Source organism: Bos indicus x Bos taurus, chromosome 27 (genome assembly GCF_003369695.1).
Source record: "Bos indicus x Bos taurus breed Angus x Brahman F1 hybrid chromosome 27, Bos_hybrid_MaternalHap_v2.0, whole genome shotgun sequence".
In the NCBI taxonomy this organism is placed as follows: Eukaryota; Metazoa; Chordata; class Mammalia; order Artiodactyla; family Bovidae; genus Bos; species Bos indicus x Bos taurus.
This window is the reverse complement of record NC_040102.1, coordinates 28,465,954-28,487,575: the sequence shown is the minus strand read 5'-3', so window position 1 is coordinate 28,487,575 and position 21,622 is coordinate 28,465,954. Positions and strand designations below refer to the sequence as shown.

Sequence of the window (21,622 nt, the reverse complement as noted above, 5' to 3'; positions counted from 1 at the left end):
TTAAATAATAAAACTATATCATGAATCCCTGCCTTTTTTACTAGCAATGAAAATCAGTCAGTTCATGAGTCAATAAGAACCAGGCCTGGTGGCATATACAAATCTAGAATTTTATGCCTGGTATACTTTGGGGCAAGCCTCCGGGTATCCATCTGAGATCCAGTTGGTCTCTTCATCACTCCTGCTTTCTTTTACTGCACTTGTGTGTCTGAGCTTCTGTGTTGTTGTTTAGTCACTCAGTCGTGTCTGACTCTTTGTGACCACATGGACTGCAGCATGCCAGGCTTTCCTTCTCCATCTCCCGGAGCTTGCTCAGACTCATGCCCATTGAATCAGTGATGCCATCCAACCATCTCGTCCTCTGTTGTCTCCTTCTCCTCCTGCCTTTGATCTTTCCCAGCATCAGGGAGCTGCTGGTATTTGGACCCAATTATCATTATTGGTTTTATTTTTAGAACTTATTTATTTCAAACATTTGCAATTTTCACCTTAAATACAAAATAGCGGATAGAAAGAAAAAACATTGAAAAACATCACGTTGACCCTTTGCCCCATATACAGACATCATCAGCCTTTAGTATTTGCTTTCAGATAATTAGATTAAAAAATAAGAACAGAAAAAAATAATGTAAAATTGAGGTATTCTATTTAACAGATGTGTGATCTCCATTAAAATCTGATTTCTCTATCAATTAACAGCCTTGCTATTGGTTTTCAGTACAGTTTGTCACTGAGACCAGAGTTCAACCTTCAACCTAAGTTCTGTTGGCTAATAAGCTTGCCCTCTGTCTGCTCAGAAGGGAACTTGGTCCCTAGGACCTCAAGCTTCTGGTTAAATATTTCTAGATACATCTCTAGAATATCTGAGAAACTCTCCAAGGCTGAGGATCTAGAGATTTTTTTTTTTTAAAGAATCCTGTTGTCATGTTCTTTCTCCTTTCACATTAGAATTAAGTGAGTTCTTGCTTCTAGTCTTGAAGATTAGGACTTTTCCGGACACACCTGCTCTCCAGGGAAAGCAGCTTACTCACTGAATTATTAATAGTTCTTTAATTCCATCACCCAACACTTGGGATCCTTCCTTCTCTCCTACTGCCTAGCTGGGAGACCCAGGATGCCTTGTGAGTGGTTTATCACAAACTCCCTTTCACTGGCCGTCCACCTGTCCTATATTTAGCCATGAGCTTTTCCTCAGCAACACCTCAAGCTTCTCATTCAAACCTCCTTATTTTGCATTCAGGCTGCACAGAAACCTGATATTTACGGCATTTGGCAAGCATTTTCCCCCCACAAGTTAAATTAAATAATTTTAAGTTTGTGTAACTTTAATATTCTTTTTAGGAAGTAATGAAATATCCTCATTTAGGCTATTAAATGAAAAGTAATCAAAGTACCTTGAAAATCCAATGATTTATGTGCTGCCTAAAAAGTTTTGTAATTTAAATGGTGGTTTATTTCTCCTTGGGATCCACTAACAATAACAGAACTTAATTTTAAAAGAAATTGAAGAGTCAAATACCTATGGCAAATATTCTTGGAAAATTCTAAAAGACAAAGTATATCTAGATAGCACTATAACAGTAAATGAATTTGAAAGTTGGCTTGTGTATTATTTAAATATATTCTCGGGGCGGATGTCACCATGGCGGCGGCCTTGGCTCGGCTCGGGCTCCGCTCGGTCAAGCAGGTTCGGGTTCAGTTCTGCCCCTTCGAGAAGAACGTGGAATCGACGAGGACCTTCCTCCAGGCGGTGAGCAGCGAGCAAGTTCGCTCCACGAACCTCAGCTGCTCAGTGATTGCGGACGTGAGCACGACGGCTCCCAGCCTTGCGTGGACGTGCTTTCGGAGATGGGCGTCGCTTGATTATGCGCGGCGCTCACCCGACCGCCCAGGAAATGCTCCCTGCTTTCGCCTCCCACATCCAGGCCAGGGGCGCCGCGGCACGCGGGGACAAGCCTAGCGCCAGTACCGGGCGCTGACAGCACACAAGAGACCAGTCAACAGATTTTAACCCAAGACTGCGAAGGACACTTATTTAAGAAGAACTTAATTACTTATATCACTATCTGGAGGGCCACAGAACGCCAAAAAAAAAAGAAAAGAGGCCTGTGACTACAAACTTAACCAGTGTTTCTGGGATGAGGAAAGACGAGGGGTGCGGACAAATTTGAATTTATTTCAGTTTCTTACCATCACTCACTGCTTAACCCTTTTGAATTTGGCTTCTCCTTCCACTACTCAAGGTACCTCTTACTCTATTAGAAATGCTGTTTTCTCAGCCCTCGTCTTTCCATTTCAGTCGCATTTGCCACTCTTAATTCACTCCTTGTGGAACTTCTCTTCCTCTCGGGTCCCTTGTCTTAACCATAAAGGAGTACTACTCTCCTTTCTCTTATTTTTGGGGCATCTTGTCTTCTGTCATGACTTGAACTGTCCTCTTGGGTTAAATCCTATATTTCTGTTGGGCTCTAATCTTAAGTTCTGTGCTATATAGTCAGGGTACCTACTACCAATTTTCGCCAAATTCCAGCAACACTTTTTGTCCAAAATAAATCTTGCATACTGTCTATAATGATCCTTGAACAACGGCAGGTTTGAACTGCAGGGGTACTCCTATATGCCTATTTTTAAAATAAATACTACATGATCTGTGGGAAAAAAAAAATATGTTCTCGACAGAAACACTCGGAGTGTCAAAATTCCCCTTAGGTAGTTTCTCAGTGGGGTACTATCTTTAGTCCGAGAAGGAAAAGACAAATTGAGACATAATATTTATTTTAAAATATTAATTATTTGATAATGCATGTACTATCTTTAGTCCGAGAAGGAAAAGACAATTTGAGACATAATATTTTAAAATATTAATTATTTAATAAGTAATGATTTATCACCATTTCGGTAAAATTAACTCATTTGCCTAAAATAATTAAGACCATTTGCCTAAAATAATAATCTTAATTATTTTGCCTAAAATAATTAAGAAAGATCAGTGACAGTATATTCATTGCTGAATACTCCAGTATTACGGGATTTGCACTAAGTGAGGTCATATTTGTCTTAGGGACCGAGGGTGTTTCTATGACATTAAGCATGACTAACTTTCATATAGGTCATTTGTATTTGCAAAACAAACACTATTCCTTCAATTTTGCCTCACAGTTCTACCATTACAGATATTATGCATTGCCCCTTTAAGTCTTCGTCTCTTAGGTAAGCCGTTTCTTCTTTTTGTCTCACATCTTAAGTTCTAGTGCTCTTGTTTCTTACCATTTCTTGAGTATACTTGTTACTAATTATCCAAGCAGCAAAAGACAAATGTTGAATGAAGTCCGACCTTCTGTGCTAGAGATCTGAAAATTGTATTTCTCTGTGCTGTGCACGCTCAGTTGCTTAGTTGTGTCCGACTCTGTGTGACCTCATAGACTAGTCTGTCATGCTCCTCTGCCCATGGAACTTTCTAGGCAAGAATACCAGAGCTGATTGCCATCCCCCCTCCAGGGGATCTTCCCAACCCAGGGACTGAACCCCCGTCTCCTGCATCCCCTGCATTGGCAGGCAGATTTTTTACCACTGCACCATCTGGGAAACCCGGGTATTTACTTAAGGGTGAGAAAATAACTTTTCCTATTCAGCATATTAGGCACATATTCATTATACACACAAATAACCCCTGTGTCCCTCTTAAGAATCAGCTGCCTCCTCAAATATATTTAGGAAAGAAAAGAGATTTGTTCCACATCCAACCCTTAGTTGAGAGACCATTGCCTGTTGTTATTTCCTAGGCTCCTGGCATCATTGGTTACCCTGAACGTCGTTGATTACTTCTCAGTAGGGCTAAGAATTTGGAGCAACTGGTCTTAGCAGAATGATATGAGAAAGGCCATGCTTCCATTTATTATTTGTAATAGACCTTTGTCATTTTTTTGATGACCGAGTCTTGGAATCTCCTTTCTATGTTTGAAGAATCACCTACGCTTGGAGATAGAACCTGCTTCTCACCATGGAAGTATGCTAGATAATCACATTCCCATCATCCTTTGCAGTTAGGGCTATATGACGTGCCCTTGGCTTCATCCATCACATACACCGACTGAGTCAGGAGCTGCTTCTGTGAAGAAGTGCTATTCAGAAGCTCTTCTGGGGAGCTGGGGAGGCAGTTACGTCTGTGGAGGCAGATCCCAAAGGAAAGTGTGGTGGTGGTGGGTGCCCAGTGTTTGTGGGGCCCATCCTGGAAGTGTCAAGAGTCGTGTACAGTGATGGTAACAGTGATGTCTTAGGCCATCTGTGACATTGTTTGGGCTTTATGTCTGGCTGCATGTCCCAGAGCCTGATTCTCTAGAGATTATAAGCAAGCCAACATCCTTTATGTTAACTTTTACATTTTGATATAATTTAGAACTGACAGAAAATTTGCAAGAATCTACAAGGAATTCCTATATATTTTTGGTTTGGACTCTTTTACTCTTTCTTAAAAAAAAATCTTGGACTCACATAGAATTTGCAAAAGCAGAAAATAGAGTTCCCATATATCCTTCACCCAGCTTCTCCTAATGATAATAACTTACAAAATCATAACATACCTATCAAACGCAGAAGACTGATAAAATTACTGATTCAACTACAGACTTTATTTGGACTTCACCCTGGTGGCTCAGACGGTAAAGAATCTGCCTGCAGTGCAGGAGACCTGGGTTCCATCCCTGGGTTGGGAAGACCCCCTGGAGAACGGAATGGCAACCCACTCCAGTATCCTTGCTTGGAGAATCCCATGGACAGAGGAGCCTGTTGGGCTACAATCCATGGAGTTGTGCAAAGAGTTGGACATGACTGAGCAACTTTCACTTTCAGTTCTTATATGCATTTTTAAAAGTGTATATAGTTCTACAAAATTTGATCTCATGTATGGATTTGTGCCACCACCACCACAATCAGGACACAGACCTTTCAGCACGCCAAAGAAGCTCGCTTTGCTTCCACTTTGTAGTCACACTTTCCCCGAAATATTATCCTTAGCAACCCTGGATTGATTCCCTATCACGATTTTGTTCTTTTGAGAGTAAATGGAAATGTGTAAATGGAATCATGCAGTATGCAAGCATACTCATCTCTTAAAGACAAATAATAATTCTTAGAAACAATTCAGCCTTACTCCAAAATAAGAGAAAGATTTTCTTTTCCTTCTTTTATTTGGAAGTGGGGGAGGAGAAATATTTTCTAAACACACCATATTCTGTATAGATTCTTTTATCCATTGTCTCCACTTTGGAAACAATGTTTTCTATTATCATGCAAAAAAATCTCTGACATCCATCTTCTGTTTACAGATAATGGCTAGGTATTGGGGTCTCAGAGGTCCCTTCACTGATCTGCCAGACACATATGCATGTACTCCTGTTGACACCTTTAGTTAGCTAAATGTCAAAGAGAAGCTTTGAAATAAACTTAAATTTTTTTTTTTTTACTTTGGGCCATATTAAATTCCTTGGCATCCTTCTCAAATTTTCATTAATAAAAAGGTGGGAGAAAAGGTGATGTCAAGGTTTATTACCTTCCTTGTCAGTAGCAGACCTCAAAGGATATGAATAGGTGTGTGTGCGTTCCATCAGTTACATAAATTAAACACATAATACTTTGTTAATATTCCTTTACAACCTAAAGAACTTCCTCTCTTTCCATTTTGGCACCAACACATGTCCTCTTTGATAAGGGACTGTTCTCATCATAGGTGACTCAGTTTAGTAGAAACAACAATTTCACATAATTCTCTTTGTGCTGACCCAGACACATGCATTTCCCGTGACTGGGTCTTCTGTAGTCCTCATGGTTTTTCTTTTTCTCATTTGGTCCTTTGCCGTCTATTGACTTCTACTTGGCACTCAGTACAGAGTCTTAGTACTAAAAGTTGCAAATTCAATGCAGGTGAATTCAGAAAGACAAGAGGCATATGAAAGCTGTTTTATTTTTTATCTGTATGTGAGTACTGAAATTATTTTTATTTAAAAAATTAGTTATACTAGTTATATGGTAATTTTATTACATATGGGGTTATCCATGTACAAAATGAATTCCCTGAAAGCTAGTATAGAACTTTTATAAATATACTAACAAAATGCTCCAGAGAAAAACTGATAATCTAGGAATGATGGAAGGATTAGAATTTACTAGAGTAGTGTTGTGAGAAAGTTCATACTAGACTTCAATTAAAGTAAACTTCAATTCTTAATGAAGATACGAGTTTTTCTTTCCAGAGAGGCATATAAGAATTACTTGAATGAATTTTTGACAATATACAACAGCTTATAAAGATTTTTGTAATCTCACTCCTGTGGGATGAGAATTATTTTTGCAATGATTCTATTTTTACCAAAGAACGTACTTTTCCTTGGTTGGGCTAAAGCTGAAACATGATGATGAATTACTAGGTTAGAATTCTAACAACCTCAATTGATAAGATTCAGGTAAAATTGTGGATGAGGTCGTGCACTACAGACAGATAAGTTGAAACTGGCCTTTTTGTCAGTTGCCTGTGATAACTGAGGAAAAATGCAAAGGCCATAAGAAATGGAATTTTTGATGCTTATGTAGGGGTCAGGAAAATTCTTTTGGTATAAATTAGCTCAGAGGAGCCCAGGAAGAGGGAACTCACTCTTCAGGGTAGGAAAGGAACCCAGGATCTCTGAAGTTGTACCAACTTTTTTTTTTTAACTTGAAATATCAGAAACCCTTACTTTAACGGTGATCCTCTTTATTCTCTGTTATGGTCTACAGTAAGTTCTCTTTCTTTTTCCTTTAGTATTGAATGACCCTCTTAGACATCATTTTCTGGTCTCCACTTAATAAAGTCTTTTTGTCCATGTTTAGGCAATTGGTGAGCTTGAAAAAGTTGATAATCAGGCAAGAATTCTAGAGCAGCGCTGTCTGATGGGCCTTTCTCTGGTGATTGAGATATTCTATACCTGTGTTGATGGCTGGATGGCATCACTGACTCGATGGACGTGAGTCTCAGTGAACTCCGGGAGTTGGTGATGGACAGGGAGGCCTGGCGTGCTGCGATTCATGGGGTCGCAAAGAGTTGGACACGACTGAGCGACTGATCTGATCTGATCTGATCTGATACCTGTGTTGTCCAATATGGTAGCCAGTGACCACTGACTAACACGGAGTTTTTGAAATGTGACTAGCATCACTGAGAAACTAAATTCTAGGTTTTATTTAGCTTTAATGTAAATGGCTACAAGTGTCTAGTAGCTCTAATATGGAACAGCTTAGCTCACAGAGGGAAACAAACAGGTGAGATATTCAGGTCTTACTTAATTATAATTCCTTTTGTCTAGAGATCTTTCTAGAGCTGTTCACTTTTAAAACCTCAGAGGCTTTATAATTTGTTTCATTGAAGGAAGCCTGTTAGTAGGCTGTCTCTGATTTTGCTCAAATGTGCAAGTCTCCTTTGCAGTGTGTTCTTTCTTTCAGGAATGCTTACTCATTCCTTTCTTGGCCTGACCACAGCTTCCTTCCCCATATGCATGAGACATACAAGGGCAAGCACATAGGGATTGTGTAAGGAGGACTGTATATATAGACACAGAGCATCCTCAGCTGGCAAGAGGCTGGCTTTCAAAGGTTCATTGTGAATTACGGTTTTGAGACATTGGGCAGGTTTTCCCACTGACTCAGGTTACAGGAGCAATCTACTCAATTCACTTAACTCAAAATGCAAGTGAAGTTATATTTGCTTTATGAAATCTTCAAAAATGATAATGCTGCAATTCTAATACAAATTGTTGTTGTCTAGTTGCTCAGTTGTTTCTGACTCTTTGAGATCTCATGGACTGTAGCCTGCCAGACTCCTCTGTCCATGGAGTTTCCCAGGCAGGAATATTGGAGTGGGTTGCCATTTTCTTCTCTTGGGGATCTTCCCAAACCAGGGATTGAACCCACATCTCCTGCATCAGCAGACAGATTCTTTACTGCTGAGCCACCAGGGAAGCTCAATGAAATAAAGGTGATAGTTTTCTATTTAGGGTGAGAGAGAGAAGAAATGGAGGGACTCAGGATGTGCAGTTTCCTTGAGAGTGGGGGAAAAGTGAGGATGTTGGTGAAGAAGATGGAGACTAGAGAGTCCAGGAGACCACTTTTGAAGCAGTGCCCTTATCACTGGGCAGTTCAGTTCAGTTCAGTTCAGTCGGTCAGTCGTGTCCGACTCTTTGCGACCCCATGAACTGCAGCACGCCAGGCCTCCCTGTCCATCACCAACTCCGGGAGTTTACCCAAACTCTTGTCCATTGAGTCAGTGATGCCATCCAACCATCTCATCCTCTGTCATCCCCTTCTCCTACCGCCCTCAATCTTTCCCGGCATCAGGGTCTTTTCCAATGAGTCAGCTCTTTGCATCAGGTGGCCAAAGTATTGGAGTTTCAGCTTCAACATCAGTCCTTCCAATGAACAGCGTGAGGATGAATTATGGGGAGAGGGCAGCTGTCCAAGGAGAGGTGCTGAACATTTCTAAGTTGATAGCTCAATGATGACTGGGGAGAGAGTAGAGCAATACCTCTGCTCTCAGTAGCTTTTTATTATTTTTAAACAAGACTTTCAAAAGAATACCTGAACAACACAGGACTTAACTTCTCAATAAGCTCTAGGAATTAGTCTTATCAGGCAGGCTTGGCAAGCTATCTTTCCCATGGGTTTGGGAAAAAGAGAAAAATACGCGAGGAAGGTCTTGGTTGTAATTGTATCTCCAGCGTGTAGTACAGGGTCTGATAAAGCCATTGTTGAACACGTGATCACAATAATAATGGCAGAGTGGATGCTACAACTCTTGTGCAGAGCTCTTTGTCTAGGAAGGAGACAAAGAAGCAGCTCTGACCTGTGGACACGTTTATATTTTTCTTGGGTTTACAGATCACTAGTATTTTGCCTCTAGAAACCAAATGTCACGTAGAATTTCCTGTGGCTCTTTTGCAGAGATGGAGATAGTCTAGGTTTGTATCTTAATTACAGTTAAACTGTATAGAAGCTTTTACTTGTATGGAATTCAGTCATTTCGTTTCTTTGGTACACTTTCTGCATTGTGGTCTACTTGACACATTTGACAAATGGAAGATTCTGGGGGACTTGCCATCAGATTGGCACCTGCAATTCATTTAGATCTCTTGAGAGAGACCTGGAAGAATGCAGCATTCGGTCAACCATGGGATGAGCTGCTATTTTTTATGGTCTGACTGAAGTTCCTGTTAGCCCTTGACTGTTTCCTGGGATGCTGCTATCATTTTCAGATAGAAAAAAATGATAGCTTAAATGAAAACTTAGAAACAGATGGTTTTGCCCTAAACCAATTGATTTAACACCAATTTATCTAAGATTTAACCTCCATTGAGAATTTCTACATCAACTCGGCATCCTTTTTTCCCCTCATGCTTTTGAGATTTTTATCTTTTTAGAACATTTTGATCCAATAGACTGGGCTGACTTTTTTTGGACAGCACAGAGTAACAGGAACAGATTCATCCTCTTGACTAAAACAGCCCCCTGCCACCTAAAAAAAAAAAAAAAAAGGACAAAATACATGAAAACAACGATACTTAGAAATTGGACTTCAGGCAGCACAAGGCAGGGGTCCCTAAGAGAGGACAAATGGAGCATTACGAGTGCCCCAGCTAACGCACTGAGAGCTTTAGGACACTGTGCAGGGAGAGGAAACTCAGAGGAACTAATTATGGGCGACTCCTACATACTGTGTAATTGCTTTTGTAAATTTTCCAGCTGGACCTTTGTACTTGAGATATTTCCATGAAGGTTTATGTTCTGGTTGTGTCCACAGTCTTCTTCTGGGGAAAATAACACTCCCCCCTCCCTTTAAAAAAGTAATTTTATTTATTTAATTATTTTATTTTTGGCTTCCCTGATAGCTCAGTTGGTAAAGAATTCGCCTGCAATGCAGGAGACCCCGGTTTGATTCCTGGGTTGGGAAAATCCGCTGGAGAAGGGATAGGCTACCCACTCCAGTATTCCTGGGCTTCCCTCGTGGCTCAGCTGGTAAAGAATCCACCTGCAATGTGGGAGACCAGGGTTCGATCCCTGGGTTAGGAAGATCCCCTGGAGAAGGGAAAGGCTACCCACTCCAGTGTTCTGGCGTGGAGAATTCCATGGACTGTACAGTCCATGGGGTCATTCTCCCTGCCTCTCTGATTTTTTTTCCATAACTTTTAAATTTATTTATTTAATTTGTGGCTGTGCTGGGTCTTCACTGCTGAACACAGGCTTCCTCTAGTTGTGGCATGTGGGGGTGCTACTCTCTAAGTTGCGGTACCGGGCTTCTCACTCTGGTGGCCTCTCCGGTGTGGAACACCGGCTCTAGGGCGATGGGCTTCTGTAATTGCAGCACGTGGGCTCAGTAGTAGCAGCTCCTGGCTCTAGAACACAAACTCAGTAGTTGTGGCGCATGGGCTTAGCTGCCCCGAGACATGAAGGATCCTCCCAGACCAGGGATAGCACTGTATTGGCAGGCGGAGTCTCTACCATTGTCTCCTGTACTGGCAGGCGGATTCTCTACCATTGAGCCACCAGGGAGAGAAGCCCCCTTCCTCTTCTTTCTGATTAAAGTTGCGATGGCGTAGCCTGTGCGGTGATTAATCAGTGGTTATATTCCTTACCCTCTGGTTTTCACTGATGGGGTCAGGGACCAGTGTTCATGTTTAGGTGGAAAATCAAGGTGCTGTTGGGCAAGAACTTTGACCCAGTATCTCGTTTCCTATTGGATAGTAACTAACTGAGCTGCTTGGATCTTCTCTCTTGGAAAACATAAATGCCAACAAAAAAGGAGGGCGCCTAGAACTCAGGCTGTGTCTCAAAAGATTGAGCTATTATTTTGGCTTAATACAAGGTCTGATATCTATCCCAGTCTTAATAGTCCACGGTGCAAGTTGACTACCTGGTTGCTGAGATGATTTTTCTGTTTTCTCTCACAATAAATTACTGTTACCAAAGGTTATATAATGTGTGTTTTTTCTTACAAACTAAAATAGGTTCTTTACTCTTGTTAATATATGGCTATGGTTGAGTCCTTACTGCAAACTAAGTCCACATATAGCATCTTCCCAAAAGTCTTGTAGAAAAAAAAAATATATTATTATTACTAATACAATTTTATAAATTATAGCCCAAGGTCAAATTATTAGTATATATCAGAGTTGGGAATCAAATCCAAGTTCAAGTTCATCTGACTATCAGTTTACACCCCTTTTCTTTCTCTGGTTATCTGTCATTGATCAATATTTTTTCTACCTCAGTTAATTAGGACACCTAAAAAAAGATGAAACTCAGGGTCTATATTGGATTCAAAACCTGTTTTCAAATTTTTTTATTCTTGGATAATTATTACTAAAATTGGGTCTGTTTTTCTTGGGTGAGTTGTCAGTTAACTGCTATTAAAATTCCAATTAGAATGTTTTCTGCATAACCATTTTTTCCCCAAGTAATTAAATAAGAGATTATCTTCTCTTTGAGAAAATGTTAGCTGCCAGCAAACATGTTTTCAGCTAATAGGGTTTAAATTAAATGCATTGTAAGTGGTATGTTACTGCTAGGTAGGAAAACTGAATTCTTCTCGGAAAGATTAATATTTCTAATCAAAGAAACACACATACAATTCTCACTTTCCAGTAGAGGCACTTTAGATGGAATTGTAAGTTAAGAAAAGAAAATGCTGCAACCTATGAATATAGTGTGGTTTGAAAAGGTGATTTCAAAAAATGCAATAAGAAAAGTTCAATGCAGAAAATATAATTTGCTTTAGGAATTATCATATATATAATCACATCTTAGATTGGTAAATTTGTGTCTTTGGACCTATTAATTAGATAAAAATCTGGCATGGTTTAGAATACAAGGAAATCTGGAAGATAAACTGTTGGACTACACAACAGAAGTGACTTGAATTCATTGGTATTTTTGGCAAATGACTAATAATTGCTGTCAGTTTTCCAAAGAGCTACAGAAGGAGACTAAGAAAAAAATACTGTAAGAATTCTTAAACCTTGTCACTTTATAGTATCCATAGACTTTCAGACAGTATCCCATATTTTACTTTTTCTAAGATAAAAAGAGAAAAACCTATTATGTTAGGATTTCAGCACTTTCAGGCTGCTGAGCAGAGAATCTTTTTGAGCAGTCATTGTTTTCTAAGACAAAAAAGCATAAAACACCTTCAGTTTCCTTGAATTGGATCCTCTTTTTTTGAGAGCTATATGTGTGAATGTAAGTGTCCTGCCGTCTTTTTTGGTTGTTCTAAGGATATAAAAACTTGTTATTAGTGAAGGTAACTTAATATCATTGCATGCTGTGCTTAGTTGCTCAGTCGTGTCCGACTCTGCGATCCCATGGACTGTAGCCCACCAGGCTCCCCTGTCTATGGAATTCTCCAGCTACTGGAGTGGGTTGCCATGCCCTCCTCCAGGGGGATCTTCCCAACCCAGGGATCGAACCCAGGTCTCCCGCATTGCAGGCAGATTCTTTACTGTCTGAGCCATCAGGGAAAGCATTAATATCATTAGTATCATTATTATTAAAATACTGCAGCACATAATGAAAGTCAAACAGTACTGAAAAGTATGAGTCTCCCTTTCGACCTAGACTTAGGAAAGAGATTGATTGTCATCAACAATTCCTCTGTATCTTCTGTAAAAGTTTCAATTGTTGACATATATGCACACGTATTTACATAATGAGAGTAACAGAAATCAGTTCAGTTCAGTTCAGTCACTCAGTCTTGTCTGACTCTTTGAGACCCCATGAACCTCAGCACAGCAGCCTCCCTGTCCATCACCAATTCCCGGAGTCCACCCAAACCCATGTCCATTGAGTCAGTGATGCCATCCAACCATCTCATCCTCTGTCATCCCCTTCTCTTCCTGCCCTCAATCTTTCCCAGTATCAGGGTCTTTTCCAATGAGTCAACTCTTCACATCAGGTGGCCAAAGTATTGGAGAAATGGTATGGACCTAACAGAAACAGAAGATATTAAGAAGAGGTGGCAAGAATACACAGAAGAACTATACAAAAAAGATCTTCATGACCCAGATAACCACGATGGTGTGATCACTCACCTAGAGCCAGACATTCTGGAGTGTGAAGTCAAGTAGGCCTTAGGAAACATCACTATGAACAAAGCTAGTGGAGGTGATGGAATTCCAGTTGAGCTCTTTCAAATCCTGAAAGATGATGCTATGAAAGTGCTGCACTCAATATGCCAGCAAATTTGGAAAACTCAGCAGTGGCCACAGGCCACAGGAAAAGGTCAGTTTTCATTCCAATCCCAAAGAAAGGCAATGCCAAAGAATGCTCAAACTACCGCACAATTGCACTCATCTCACACGCTAGCAAAGTAACGCTCAAAATTCTCCAAGCCAGGCTTCAGCAATACATGAACTGTGAACTTTCAGATGCTCAAGCTGGATTTAGAAAAGGCAGAGGAACCAGAGATCAAATTGCCAACATCTGTTGGCTCATCGAAAAAGCAAGAGAATTCCAGAAAAACATCTACTTCTGCTTTATTGACTATGCTAAAGCTTTTGACTGTGTGAATCACAACAAACTGTGGAAAATTCTTCGAGATGGGAATACCAGACCACCTGACTGGCCTCCTGAGAAATCTGTATACAAGTCAAGAAGCAACAGTTAAAACTGGACATGGAACAATAGACTGGCTCCGAATCGGGAAAGGAGTACGTCAAGGCTGTACCTTGTCACCCTGCTTATTTAACTGATATGCAGAGTAGATCATGCGAAATGCTGGGCTGGATGAAGCACAAGATGAAATCAAGATTTCCGGGAGAAATATCAATAACCTCAGATATGCAGATGACACCACCCTTATGGCCGAAAGCAAAAAGGAACAAGAGTCTCTTGATGGAAGTTAAAGAGAGTGAAAAAGTTGGCTTAAAACTCAACATTCAGAAGACTAACACCATGTCATCCAGTCCAGGCACTTCATGGCAAATAGATGGGGAAACAATGGAAACAGTGACAGACTTTATTTTCTTGGGCTCCAAAATCACTGCAGATGGTGACTGCAGCCATGAAATTAAAAGATGCTTGCTCCTTGGAAGAAAAGCTATGATCAACCGAGACAGCATATTAAAAAGCAGAGACATTACTTTGCCAACAAAGGTCCATCTAGTCAAAGCTATGGTTTTTCCAGTAGTCATGTATGGATGTGAGAATTGGACTATAAAGAAAGCTGAGCTGAAGAATTGATGCTTTTGAACTGTGGTGTTGGAGAAGACTCTTGAGAGTCCCTTGGACTGCAAGGAGATCCAACCAGTCTATCCTAAAGGAAATCAGTCCTGAATATTCATTGGAAGGACTGATGCTGAAGCTGAAACTCCAATACTTTGGGCACCTGATGTGAAGAACTGAGTCCCTAGAAAAGACCCTGATGCTGGGAAAGACTGAAAGCAGGAGGAGAAGGGGATGAGAGAGGAGGAGATGGTTAGATAGTATCACTGGTTCGATGGACATGAGTTTGAGTAAACTCCAGGAGTTGGTGATGGACAGGGAGGCCCTGTGTGCTGTAGTCCATGGGGTGGCAAAGAGCTGGACATGACTGAGCGACTGAACTGGTCTATTATATATGTTCTGTAATATATATATATTACTAAATAGAATGTATATATAAGCAGAATGTCTTAGTGATACCTTCATATCAACATGTACACATCTATATTCTCTCTAACTGCTCTATACTATTCTTTTGTACAGCAACCAGTCCATTCTGAAGGAGATCAGCCCTGGGATTTCTTTGGAAGGAACGATGCTAAAGCTGAAACTCCAGTACTTTGGCCACCTCATGTGAAGAGTTGACTCATTGGAAAAGACTCTGATGCTGGGAGGGATTGGGGGCAGGAGGAGAAGGGGATGACAGAGGATGAGATGGCTGGATGGCATCACTAACTCGATGGACGTGAGTCTGAGTGAACTCTGGGAGTTGGTGATGGACAGGGAGGCCTGGCGTGCTGCGATTCATGGGGTCGCAAAGAGTGGGACACGACTGAGTGACTGAACTGAACTGAACTGATACTATTCTTTTATATAGGTGTAATGATTTCCCAGGTAGTGTGGTGGTAAAGAATCCTCCTGCCAGTGCAGGAGATATAAGAGACACTGGTTTGATCCCTGGGTCAGGAAGATCCCCTGGAATAGGAAATGGCAACCCACCCCAGTATTCTTGCCAGAGAATTTCATGGACAGAGGCGCCTGGTGGGCTATAGTCCATGGGGTCGCAGAGTTGGACACAACTGAGCGACTAACCACCACCACAGCTGCAATATAGAAGTACTAGGGATTATCCTGCTGCATTAAAATGGCTCTTTCCTTGCACTCAAGAATTTTCCTCATGGCTTGTGCTAATGGATATTCCTCTGAGGACTTGAGGAAAGCCTCTGTCTGTCCAGAAACTTTCTAACAGAAAGTTAACTCTCTGTTTCTGAAATGCTCTCCTTTCTGGTACTTGGCCATATACCAGAGGCCCTGTATATAAGGAGTTAGGTACAGTAACTCCTTCCTCTCCTGAAACTCCCAGTTCTGTCCCCTCAACTCGGGGAGACTCTTACTTGATTCAGACTTATTAGAAACGTTTCCGCAAAACAGCCGGTGAATTCTTTTCCTTAAGACAGATTGCATAAGGATTTTTGGTACTTGCCTTGAAAGATTCTCACCTGTTTGTTGAACTCCATGGAGCTATTTTTCATAACATGTTTTGATACATATGGTAAGAATTCCAGCAAAGCACAGAGGGCCTCTGCAGGGGTCCATTAAAATAAAATATAGTTAAGGGGTTTTTGGCTGTCTAATTCAAGAGAAATTATCAGGCTACTAAAGGGAGGAATAGACTAAATCACTTGATATCAGTTCAGTTCAGTCAGTCGTGTCCGACTCTTTGCGACCCCAAGGACTGCAGCCCGCCAGGCCTCTCTGTCCATCACCAGCTCCTGGAGTTTACTCAAACTCATGTCCATAGAGTTGGTGATGCCATCCAACCATCTCATGCTCTGTCATCCCCTTCTCGTCCCGCCTTCAATCTTTACCAGCATTAGGATCTTTTCTAGTGAGTCAGTTCTTCACATCAGGTGCCCAAAGTACTGGGGTTTCAGCTTCAACATCAGTCCTTCCAGTGAACACTCAGGACTGATCTCCTTCAGAATGGACTGGTTGGATCTCCTTGCTGTCCAAGGGACTCTCAAGAGTCTTCTCCAACACCGCAGTTCAAAAGCATCAGTTCTTCAGTGCTCAGCTTTCTTTATAGTTTTCCCCAAATACTATTCTCTCAAACTTTAAAATATTACACAAATGGCTTATTTCATCTGATTTTGAATATGATACATACTCAATATAAAACACGTACATGTGCATGTGCACATATGAATCATTGTCACCATCATTAAAAATTATATATTAGAAATAAAGATCATTCAACATATTACAATCCAGTGATAGTACGCATCTCTGTTCCACAAGAGAATTCTTAATTTGCAGATAACCACGCTGTGCTTAGTCGCTCAGTCGTGTCTGACTCTTTGCATCCCCATGGACTGTATTCCACCAGGCTCCTGTGTCTATGGGGATTCTCCAGGCAAGAATACTGGAGTGTGTTGCCATATCCTCCTCCGGGGATCTTTCCAACCCAGGGATTGAACCCAGGTCTCCCACACGCAGGCAGATTCTTTACTGACTGAACCACCAGGATCGAAGCAGAGTGGACAGCCTCAAAAGCAGACAGCATGACAGAGTAGAAAATGGGATGAGGAAGGAGACACTTGAACCGAATGGGAAAACACAATATTTTGGAGCAATTCTGCATAGTGCCAAGTAGCCTTACACTTACCCACATCCCATAAACGTATATTCTAATTTCATTGTTTTATAATTTTTGTTTCAAAATGATATCAAAAATAGCTAACATATTCTTAGTAATGATGGAATTGTGTTATAAATTTTACAGTGTGCCAAAAACTATTAAACTGAAAAGCAAATGTTAGTGTTATGGTTTGGATTAAGCTATCTAGAATATTCAATAAATCAGAATCGCTTATTGCCTGGTGATAGTATGTAAAGGGACTTTTATTATAGCTTAGTGGTAAATTTATTTGGGTTGTTAAGGCCCCTCTGAAGCGTAACTGGGGCTGGAGGGATGACAAACTTGGAAAGATTATGAAGTTAAAAAGAAGAGGAGATAAAACAGAAGAAATAAATCCTTAATCCTTTGTTCAGGAAATGTTTAGTCTTATTGTGTCCAATAAATCAGGGAAACACAATCAAAATGTCAAGATTCAATAAGCATCATCCTCTCTGTAATTCATTCTTATTTTCTTTCCATTTTCTTTCTTAACAACAGTTTTCTTTTTTTGTATTTCTAATTTTAACCAGACCAAGCCTCTTTGCAACTCTATGCATTTGAAATCTCATGTATATTAGGGGATGACTGTAGGCAAAAACGAAGGGACAGAAAGAAGATGGGAACTAAGAAAGGAGGATAAAAAACAAAGAAGGAAGGAAAGAAAAAAGGAAGAGAAGGAACGAAGGGTCAACTGAAAACAACAGCCGAAGTGCAGCAGAATAAATGGACATCACCAATTCCCAAAGTTTGATTCGCCCTTAAAAGCAACTGTTTTTGAACCCAGTAAGAGCACATGTTGCTCTCTTATAGGTTCACAATGCACACTGGCAAATTAAGGACTCGGAGAAGGAATCAGTTTAACTTTGTTTCACTTGGCATTTCCCAAATATATGTTCATAGTATGCACATGATTCCTTGTGAAACAACTATTCATGCGATAGTAAGTTAAATCCCATGGAGCACACTTTAGGAAAAACTGAAGCATACAATTGCAATCGCACATATTATTGAATTTCATTATCTTCCTCTTAAGCACAACTTCTCTTTTTTACCAGCCTTATTGAGACATTGTTGACATGTAAAATTGCATAAGTTAAAGGTGAACAGTGTGTTGATTTGGTACACTTATATATTGTGAATCACCACCATAGTGTTAGCTAATACCTCCATCATACCGCATAATTACTGTTTCGATTTTGTGGTTACAACCTTTAAGATCTACTCTTTTATAATGTTGTATAATTAACTGTAATTACCATGCTGAATGTTAGCTCCTCAGAACTTATTTATCTTGTAATAGAAAGTTTGTGTTTTTTGACAAATTTTCTTAACTTTGGCTGGCTTATCATTGCTATATTGATTGTATGTCATTATATAATGCTTGATATCCTCTATTCCAGGTAATACTATACATTAGATATATATATCACAAACTTTCTGAGCCATAGTTCTTTGGTCTCTGAAGTCACATTTTGAATAAACAGAAGACATGAAATGGGCTGAGAGGTCCCCAGTCTTCTATTTTAGAAAGATAGGTAAAAGAATTGTGGCTTCCAAAAGAGTTTCATGCCCTAATCCTTGGAATCTGTTACTGTTACTTTATATGGCAAAAGGGACTTTACAGATATGTTTAAGTGAAGGATCTAAAGATGGAGAAATTATTTTGGATTATCCGAGTGGCCTTAAACTGATCACGTGAGTTCTTAAAAGTAGAGAAATTTCCCTGGGGCAAGACAAGGGAGAGATGGTAGCATCAGAAGGACCACTGTTAACTGAGAAGATGGGGGAAGGGACCATGAGCTTGGAAAGTGGCAGCCTCTAGAAGTGAGAAAAGGCCTCTGGAAATGAATACAGCTCTGTTGATATTTCAGTTTTATCCCAGTAAGACCTGTGTCGGACTTCTGACTTATAGAGTTGTAAGATAATATATGTGTAAAGTGTAAGTCCCCTGCAAAGGCATACATGAGGTGGAAGCAACAGGAGAAAGTCTTTTACAACTTTATCCCAATCCAAAGCAGAACACAGGTAGAATAATATATGTTGTGTTAACATTAAATCATAGTAATTAAAAAATATTTGGGTAGATGATAAGACCTGGCTTAGACGGTAAAGGATCTGCCTGCAATACAGAAGTTGGGAAGATCCCCTGGAGAAGGGAATAGCTACCCACTCCAGTATTCTTACCTGGAGAATCCCATGGGCAGAGGAACCTGGTGGGCTAAAATCCATGGTGTCACAAAGAATCGGACACAGCTGAGTGACTTTCACTCACTCGCTCATTCACAAGACCTAAAACACAGTTGACTTCTTTCACACATGAATTTAAAACAATTTGTATATAACAGAATGAAGAACTCTTCCATTTAAGAGTTTTAAAGGAAAGAAATCCCTTGTTCATCTAAATGTGTCTGCTATGGCAACAGGAATTTTAAATCTGTGAAGGACTGATATTAAGTGACAGGTTCTTTGGGTCAGCTCTGTAAATGTAAGACATTATTTGATGGAAATATAAGATTCTCATCACTCAGTAATGTAATTCAGTGAGATGTCTTTTAAAATTTTATTATTATTATTATTATTTTTACTTTACAATATTGTATTGGTTTTGCCATACATCAACATGCATCCGCCATGGGTGTACACTGGGACCCAGTGAGATATCTTTATTGTAACCTGAACTTCTTTTAGAAAACTTGAATCATGAATAAAAATATTGGCAAGAGATTGTGATTTGTTAAACTTATGAGACAATTGTTTTGGAGAGTAACATCATGTATATTAAATCTGTTGATTGGACATATGATTTAATAGCAAGTGTATTTTGAGTTAAAATACACTTAGAGAAAAAATCTTTCTCTTTATGCTTTCTTTTGGCATGCACTGTCTAAATTTTTTTTCTTTTACAGATGCTATATAAAAAGCTTTATCACTATCAGAAAATAAGAGTTACTAGTTGTCCAGAATTTGTTCAGTGTCTTATGAGTCAAAAGTAAGTCCCCCTGTACCTTGAAGGAGAAAAATTATTTTCCAGTTTGGGTCATTGTTACTAATGTGATTCTTAGAGACCTAAATTCTTTTGTATAGATGCAGAGCAATCTATTCAGAAAACATAAAAGCAGTGAAGTGCTGAGGTCCAGCCCCGGCGGATCCAGGGAGTTCGAAGCGGGGACGCCGTCGGCGAGGATCAGGATACAATAGCTTCAATTAGGTATTAATTAGAGATATAAAGAGTAATAGAATGAGGATAGCTCAGTAGGAAAATTCAGTGGAGAAAAGAGGCTGAGTAGCTTGGTTTACGCGGGAGACCAATAAAACTTCAAGACAAGAAGTTTGTACCACTTACGTAGGCTGCAGGCATCCTTCGGTTCTCCCGAAGGAGAGGAGACACTGAGGCCTCCCTGGTCAGATCTCAGAAGCCCAGGCATAATTAGTAAGCATGGCGGGTTCCGCGCTCCAGATGGAGACTCAGCCAGAGTTTGAGAGAGAGAGCAACATGGGGAGACCAGTATTTCGAGAAACTGATCCCAATTCTTTATTTTTCATGGTCTACTTTTATACACTGAGATGTTATGCAAAAGTCACGCGGGGTCAGCAGTCCTGACTTTTATCAAAGTCAGGTGCTTCATACAAATGTATACAGAGGTCTTAGGGGTGTTACATCATCTTCTGGCCACAATTTATGACCCTCTCCTTGTGACAGCGGTCAGTCAACCAGGACACTTATTTCTCCAGGGGTGATTATTCTTAAAACATTCGCCACCTTCCGAAGGTACCAGATAAAGTTACATTCCTATAGGGTGAGGGTGTAGTGGGTTTTAATTAAGGAAAGAATTTACTTAGCCTAAGGTGTAATGTGATTAATATCAAAGGTTAATACTTATTTCTTCTATATATTCATTAATGTGTGTAAGGGCAGGGGATGTGGAGACTTAGCAACAAACATTGGCTCAACAAGTGAAAAACCCTTCACCAATACAGTCTCTAATCAGCCCACTATACTTATACTAATGGTTTTCTAACTTTTCTAAGGAACCTGTTTTTAGAAGGTTTAAAGCATCTCGTGCCTCTCACAGTTGGGAGGCTGTGAGCAATCACATGTGGCCGGACAAGCCTGTCAGGCAGGCTAGAGAACCTTCAGAGGAGTTTGTAGGTTAAAACACTCTTGTCACACCCAGGAGTTTTTATTAACTGGAGCTCTAAGTTAACTCCTTCTCCGAAAGAGGTGGTGGGGGACAGCCCCCCGTAAAGTCAGAGGTGTAGGTGAGAGCACAAAGTAGTAAAGTAGGCAGGCTCTGGTTATTGGGGTAGATGCTCGAGGATTTCCAGGGGGACTCCTGAGGCTCGATCCCGCCTTTGCGTATGTCCGGCCTCCTTCCTCATGACCTTTGCCACGGGTGGAGGTCCTCCCGCCGGCTTCCTGCAGTGAAGAATATATGCCCCACATTTAAACTTAGGGAAGTCCAGTGACATCTAAAAGATGCTTTGGCTATATGTGTACTGAGAAGGGGGGCTTCTCTGGTGGGTCAGATGGTAAAGAATCTACCTGCAATGCAGAAGACACAGGTTCCATTCCTAAGTCAGAAGATCTCCTGGAGATGGGAATGGCAACCCACTCCAGTATCCTTGCCTGGAGAATTCCATGGGTAGAGGAGCCTGGCGGGCTATAGTCCATGGGGTCTCAAAGAGTACTGAGACGGACAGATGGATGCCCAAGGGCGGGACAGGCATCAT

At 40.5% G+C, this 21,622-nt stretch overlaps 1 pseudogene; it reads left to right on the top strand.

The window, feature by feature from the left end:
• Positions 1–1,607: 1,607 nt before the first annotated feature.
• On the top strand, positions 1,608–1,979 carry LOC113884867 (annotated as a pseudogene).
• The last annotated feature ends 19,643 nt before the right edge of the window (positions 1,980–21,622 follow it).